Here is a 6,217-nt window from a genome sequence, read left to right on the forward strand (position 1 = left end):
AGTAATACTCTGACTGACACCAGACAGTCTGGACACCAGGAATGCACTTGGTGTGCCTGCTATGTATTAATTTTACAGTGCTACACACACATTTCACTCTCTCTCTCATCACTTTCAGTATTTGCGAATATGAGGTGTGGAATTTTATAAAGTGGGAAAAAGCATAGCATTTGCATCTGTCTCATAATACTAAATACTGTTACCCAATAGACATGTTAGCCCAAAAATGTGTTAGGCTACATTTGTAACACAATGTGTTAGAGGGGGCCAGTTCACACAGAATGCATTTTTGCAGCTAAAATGTGTCAGTGGAATGGGGAAAAAAATGCAAGGACTAGAGATGAATTAGTTTAAACTTGAAGTTGAACTTCTTTTATCTTGAGTGCCGAATTTTAGAACAAAATGTACAAAACACTGCAAAAGACGCGAGGCACAATATCAAACACGTCCTTCTAGCATGTGTTCACATAGAAAAATAATGGAAAAGTATCACAGTGGGATGGAAAAACACATTCTGAATGGCCCCTAAGAATGTTATGAGTTTTCCAGTTTTTTTTAATTGTTAAAAATATTTTTTTCTTGGTTATGCGAACTTATCATTTTGCAAACGTTATGGAAATGTTTCAGAATGTTCAGAGAACACACAAAAGAAACAAGTATCAAATAAAGAAAAAACATTAAATGAACGTCCAACTAAAACATTTCAGGAAAGAAATGTTCCATGAATAATGTAAAAATAATATTTGTGTACTAATGTTCATAAAATAACATTATACATTATAAAATAAAGCAAGGTATATTTAGAACAGCTAAGGGGCGTTGTTAGGCACGCACGACGTGGAGCGGAGTTCCGTTTCTAAATTCACTGTAAAACACGGGTTCACGGCTTCAATGGGCTTATTGCTTTTATAAAACGGTTAATACATAAAAATATTCATTTTAATATTTATTTTATTCATAAACTAAACACCAGCAACAAAAAATATTACGTTATAACACATTTATTCGTCAGCCAAGCAATGTAGTTCCAAAGAGGTTGCCAAGCAACACATGCAGCAACAAAGAATCACAAACGGCAGTTGCGCAGTAATACTAATGTAATGTGGTCACATGTGTATGTTTGTTGAGTAATTTACAACAGCTTTGAACGCGGCTCAACCAATCAGAATCAAGGACCGGAACTATCCATTTTATAATACCAAATAACTTTCAAAGAACATACTGGAAAAACGTTTCTTCATAACTGAAAGAACCTCGCCAATTCTGAGAACGTTCCCTGTTAGCTGGGAACATGATAATGCAGACAGAAGCAGATAGAAATTATGTCGGGATAATGTTATGAGAATGTCACTCCACTTAAGAATAGCAACAGTCGAGGATTTCCACACACACTACAATAACTGATAATGTGTCTCTCGTTCACTGAGGCTAAACGGGAGCAGACATAATGGATTAAAGAGAGATAGAGAGAGCATATGCGAGAGAGCATTTAGACATAAACATAAGATGCAGTTGTCGGATATCACTTTGCCACTGACAGATTTATAACTTACCAAGAAAGACGTGTAACACTCAGAGAGTGAAAACGCTGTCAACACTATTTGAGTCTCAGTAACTGAAACTATGGCATTCGCTTAGTGGCTATATGTCCGTTTTTATTTTCCCCTATACCTTGAAACTAATGCAGAAAGTAAAAGAACACTCTAGAAAGATTTTCATAACATGCTGCGGGAAGCAGCTAATGGTGTGAAGTTTCTTCCCTACTTGTCGGGCCTAAAATAAAGACACTAAAAACACTTATAATAGTCTGTAACATCTTTTAAAAGAATGAGTCTCTGGGTCATCATCAAAAGGAAGCAAAACACAGGCTATTTAAAGATCATCTACACTATCCAGACCAGTTTACTATTTTACTACCAAGTGTTATTTCCAAAACACTCCCATGGAAATTCGTAACTATTTTGTGTTTTGGTGAATTACTTTTGAATGTTTTCGTACAATCTGCTTACACCGTACTGAAGCTTTAGTTTTTGGGGTGGATTTCATGCTTCGTTTTTTTCTATAAATTGTATGTTTTATACGACTCATATTGTACGAATTCATACAAATTCACCACCAATTCACCAAAATATAAAATTTTCTCACGAGATTGGTTTTGATATTTCAGAAAACTCATACCGGTACTTTAGTGAAATTGATTCTGAATCATCACCAAATAAGCTGACAAACACGTTGCACTCAAATGACAAATAACTTCAATTTTCCTTTTTGTTCAACTCCTTCCCAGCATCCACCTGGCTTATAATTCCAACCTTTACACAATCCTATTCCCGATGGGTAAAATTATGTCCTGTCCATCCCACCTCAAAATGTTTTATTCTGATCCACAGCTGCAGCTTAGACCAGCTGATTAGTTACTGGGAATATTAGTGCAAAGCCCTCTGGGTGTACTTGAGTGTGACAAACATTCAATGCCATCTGCAGCTTGTGTTAAAGGGCAATTAAGCTGGCATTTCCGTTATGTAATGGACAAGCTGCCATGCTTGTGCACTTACCCATGAATACTGTAATTCTCCATTGTTTGACAAGGCTCAGATGGTAGATATTTGTGTTTTCAGACAGATTTGTGGAACAAATAGCTAGAGTCAGCTCAGTAAAGATTTTGTCAGTAGCTTTGAGTGTTTGTTTGCAGTTTTCTTGACATGACTTGTTAATACAGTTACCCTTTGCCATTTCCTAGCATACATGCAGGCTTTCACCGTTCACCATTGGTTATTGGTAACACTCATTTTTGGCCTCTTAAATTCGCTCATCCACACACTCACATTGCCTTTGGAATGTCGGCACTATAGATCAGCATACAGTGACAGGACAGTACATGGATAGTTTTTCAATGGGCAGACCGGAGGCGTCACAACAGCTGTCTACACACACAGGCATATGATGAAATATACACTACTGTTCAAAAGTTTGGGGTCAGTAAGATTTGTCAACGCTTCGCTTAACAAATCGCTTATATCCCATGATCCTTTAAAAATACGGTAAATGGACTGCATTTATATAGCGCTTTCACAGACCCAATGGCCACCAAAGCGCTTTACATTTTGCCTCACATTCACCCATTCATACACCGACGGCGGTGTCAGCCATGCAAGGCGCCATCCAGCTCGTCGGGAGCAGCTGGGGTTAGGTGTCTTGCTCATGGACACCTTAACACTTGGTCAGGTGGAACCGGGGATTGAACCACCAACCTTCTGGTTTGTAGACAACCTACATGAACCACTGAACCAAATCAGCATTTTAGAACTATTTTGAAAGGATCACTGGATATAAGCGATTTGTTAAGTGAAGCGTAATAATTGATAATTGAGCACCAAAAATTGTTACCTCAAAGAATCCTAAAAAAAATACAGTATATCACGGCTTCCACAAAATTATCACAATTATTAGCACAATTCTTTTCAACATTGTTAAGAAGAACCATTATTAATAATTGAGTACCAACACAGAGAAAAAAGGTGTAAAAAATGTACCTTTAGGGGAACAACAGCTTGTCACTGGGGCAGTACCCTTAAAAAGACATCTTTATACCTTTTTTTTACTCCTAAAAGGTGCATATTACCTTAGAGTACAAATACATGTGGCAAGCAGGACGAGGTCGAGGTCGAGGGTCGATACATTTTTATAGGATTATTTGATAAATAGAAAGTAAAAAAAAAAAAACAGCATTTATTTTAAATATAATTTTTTTGTAACATTATACATCTTTACTGTTTGTTTTGACCAATTGTATGCATTCTTGCTGAATAAAAGTAATTTATTTCAATAATTAAATAAATATAATCCTACAGATTCAAAATTTTGAACACTAGTGTATATATTTTTTTGGATTTAAATGTATTTAGTGTTAGATAAAGCAGTGTTGTCAAGACCTCTTCAGTAATAGGGATCTTTCTCATTTTGCGAAAAAGTAATATATATGAAGCAATATGACGAGTTAGAAAACACAATCTCAAATCGTGAAATCCATCATACAGTTCTTTCATGCTTCTCAAAACGTGTTTGTGGCTGCAGTAAACTGATCTGACAGCTGATTCAGAGTGGTTCCGACAACCATGAGAACATCAATATGCGCCACATGATAGAAAATATTTCACATCTGACAGCACTACAGATTCATTTGCTATTTATACATTTGCATAAATTCATCAATCTCTCCATTAAGGGATAAGTTTGTTCAACATTGAAAATAATTAACTTCTTGTAGCTTTCTGTGTAAAAAATGTCCTAGTATTTTTTCATTTTGCATTCATCATGCATTCAAAATGATCGTTATTTAAGAATATTTGGCAGCATTTGTAAGTATTTATGATCATCTATTAATGTCCTGTAATTCTTAACAGAAACAGCTTCAGGACTGTTATGTACTTAATCAAACATCCATGGCCTGTATTGATGATATTTACTTGAGAGGCACAGTAAAGAATGGTCCCTATAAGCAGTGACATTTAATCATATTTCTATGACAGAACTGGTGGCAGAGAGCATGTCTGTGTAATAAGGTCATTTTTTATCCCATATAACAGGCGCTGAGTAAAATGTAGAACGGTGATACAATCTGCAGTCTACGAGTGAATGTGTGTGTGTGTGTCTTGTAAGCATAAATAAAATCGCTCTGAATAGGCCACCATCGACCGCCAAAGAATGTGATTTGGAATATTTTTAAACCACCATGACAGATTTAAAGGGCCAGAGAATTTTAGTCAGCTAAATAAATCAACTCTGCATAACTTGATGACAGAATCTAGGGGAGGACAACATCAAGCATGACACAATAAAATGAATGTTGATGTTCAGTCAGATTAGCTGTTCTATCTAAAGCTATGTGGGAGTGAGAGGAGGAAGCTATAAGAGGTTGTTCTGCAGTTGTGCGTGTGTTTGTGCCATTAGAGATGTGGAGGCCATGTGGGTTTCTAAAGTTATACAAAAGTTGTCATTAGTTTACTATTGGATGCCCAAACGAATGTGTGTGTCTAAAAGTTCTTTGTAGATCCTTTACGCTCCTGCCCAAACCACAGACTCTCTCCCTCCCTCAGTCAGAGATGCTGATTCTGGCTTCGACCGTAACGCCACAAACCACATTCCACTTCCTATGCAGTGAAGCGTCTGGCACAGTACACAACATGTAATGCTAATGTTTTGAACTAAACCAGATTTTTCAACTGAGTTTATGCTAAAGCAGTGGTTTTTTTTACAAATACAATGATATGCTAATAACATAATGCTAAGTGATAATTGGGATGAGAATCTGTAGAAGGTTTTTCTTACATATACTTTACATATACTGAGCAATTTTGAGAAACATTTTGCAATTTGTTTAAATTTTACTGTCTCCTTATGAAACACTTACACTACTGTACATTTGAGGTCTGAGTACAAATTTTTTTTTTTTTTATCAAGGACATTAAAGGGTTAGTTCACCCAAAAATGAAAATTCTGTCAGTAATTACTTACTACTCATTACTCAAATGAATAGTTGAAATAAAGTCGTTAATTTTGTTTGTTTTAGCGCACAAAAAGTATTCTCGTCGCTTGATAAACTTAAGATTGAGCCACTGTAGTCACTTGGACTATTTTAACGATGTCTTTAATAACTTTTCGAGGCCGGCAAGTTCAATCCCTGAAGAAGCCTATGGACTAGAATGGAGGAGTGATCCAGCTCTCAGATTTCATCAAAAATATCTTAATTCGTGTTCCGAAGATGAACGAAGGTCTTACGGGGTTGGAACAACATGAGGGTGAGTAATTACTGACAGAATTTTCATTTTTGGGTGAACTAACCCTTTAAGTGGCAGTAAAGACATTAGAAAATGTTACAAAAGCTTATAAGAACCACAACTGTTTTCAACATTGATAATAAGAAATGTTTCTTGAGCACAAAATCAGCATATCAGAATGATTATATATATATATATATATATATATATATATATATATATATATATATATATATATATAAAATGCATAATATCCTCCACAGAATTATGGGAGAATCTGCCGTACAGGTGATCAAACAATGAATGCAACTGACACTGTTTATTGTTTCATAAAAGGTTTAGAGGCAGGAAATGAACAATGTGCCCATAATATTGGCGTGTACAAGGAATACTGCCCTATTGCCAACTTTACCAGATTTATTTCATCATAAAAATCGGGC

This window comes from Rhinichthys klamathensis, unplaced genomic scaffold, assembly GCF_029890125.1.
Source record: "Rhinichthys klamathensis goyatoka isolate OS25496 unplaced genomic scaffold, OSU_Roscu_1.1 h1tg000133l_1, whole genome shotgun sequence".
Taxonomy (NCBI): Eukaryota; Metazoa; Chordata; class Actinopteri; order Cypriniformes; family Leuciscidae; genus Rhinichthys; species Rhinichthys klamathensis.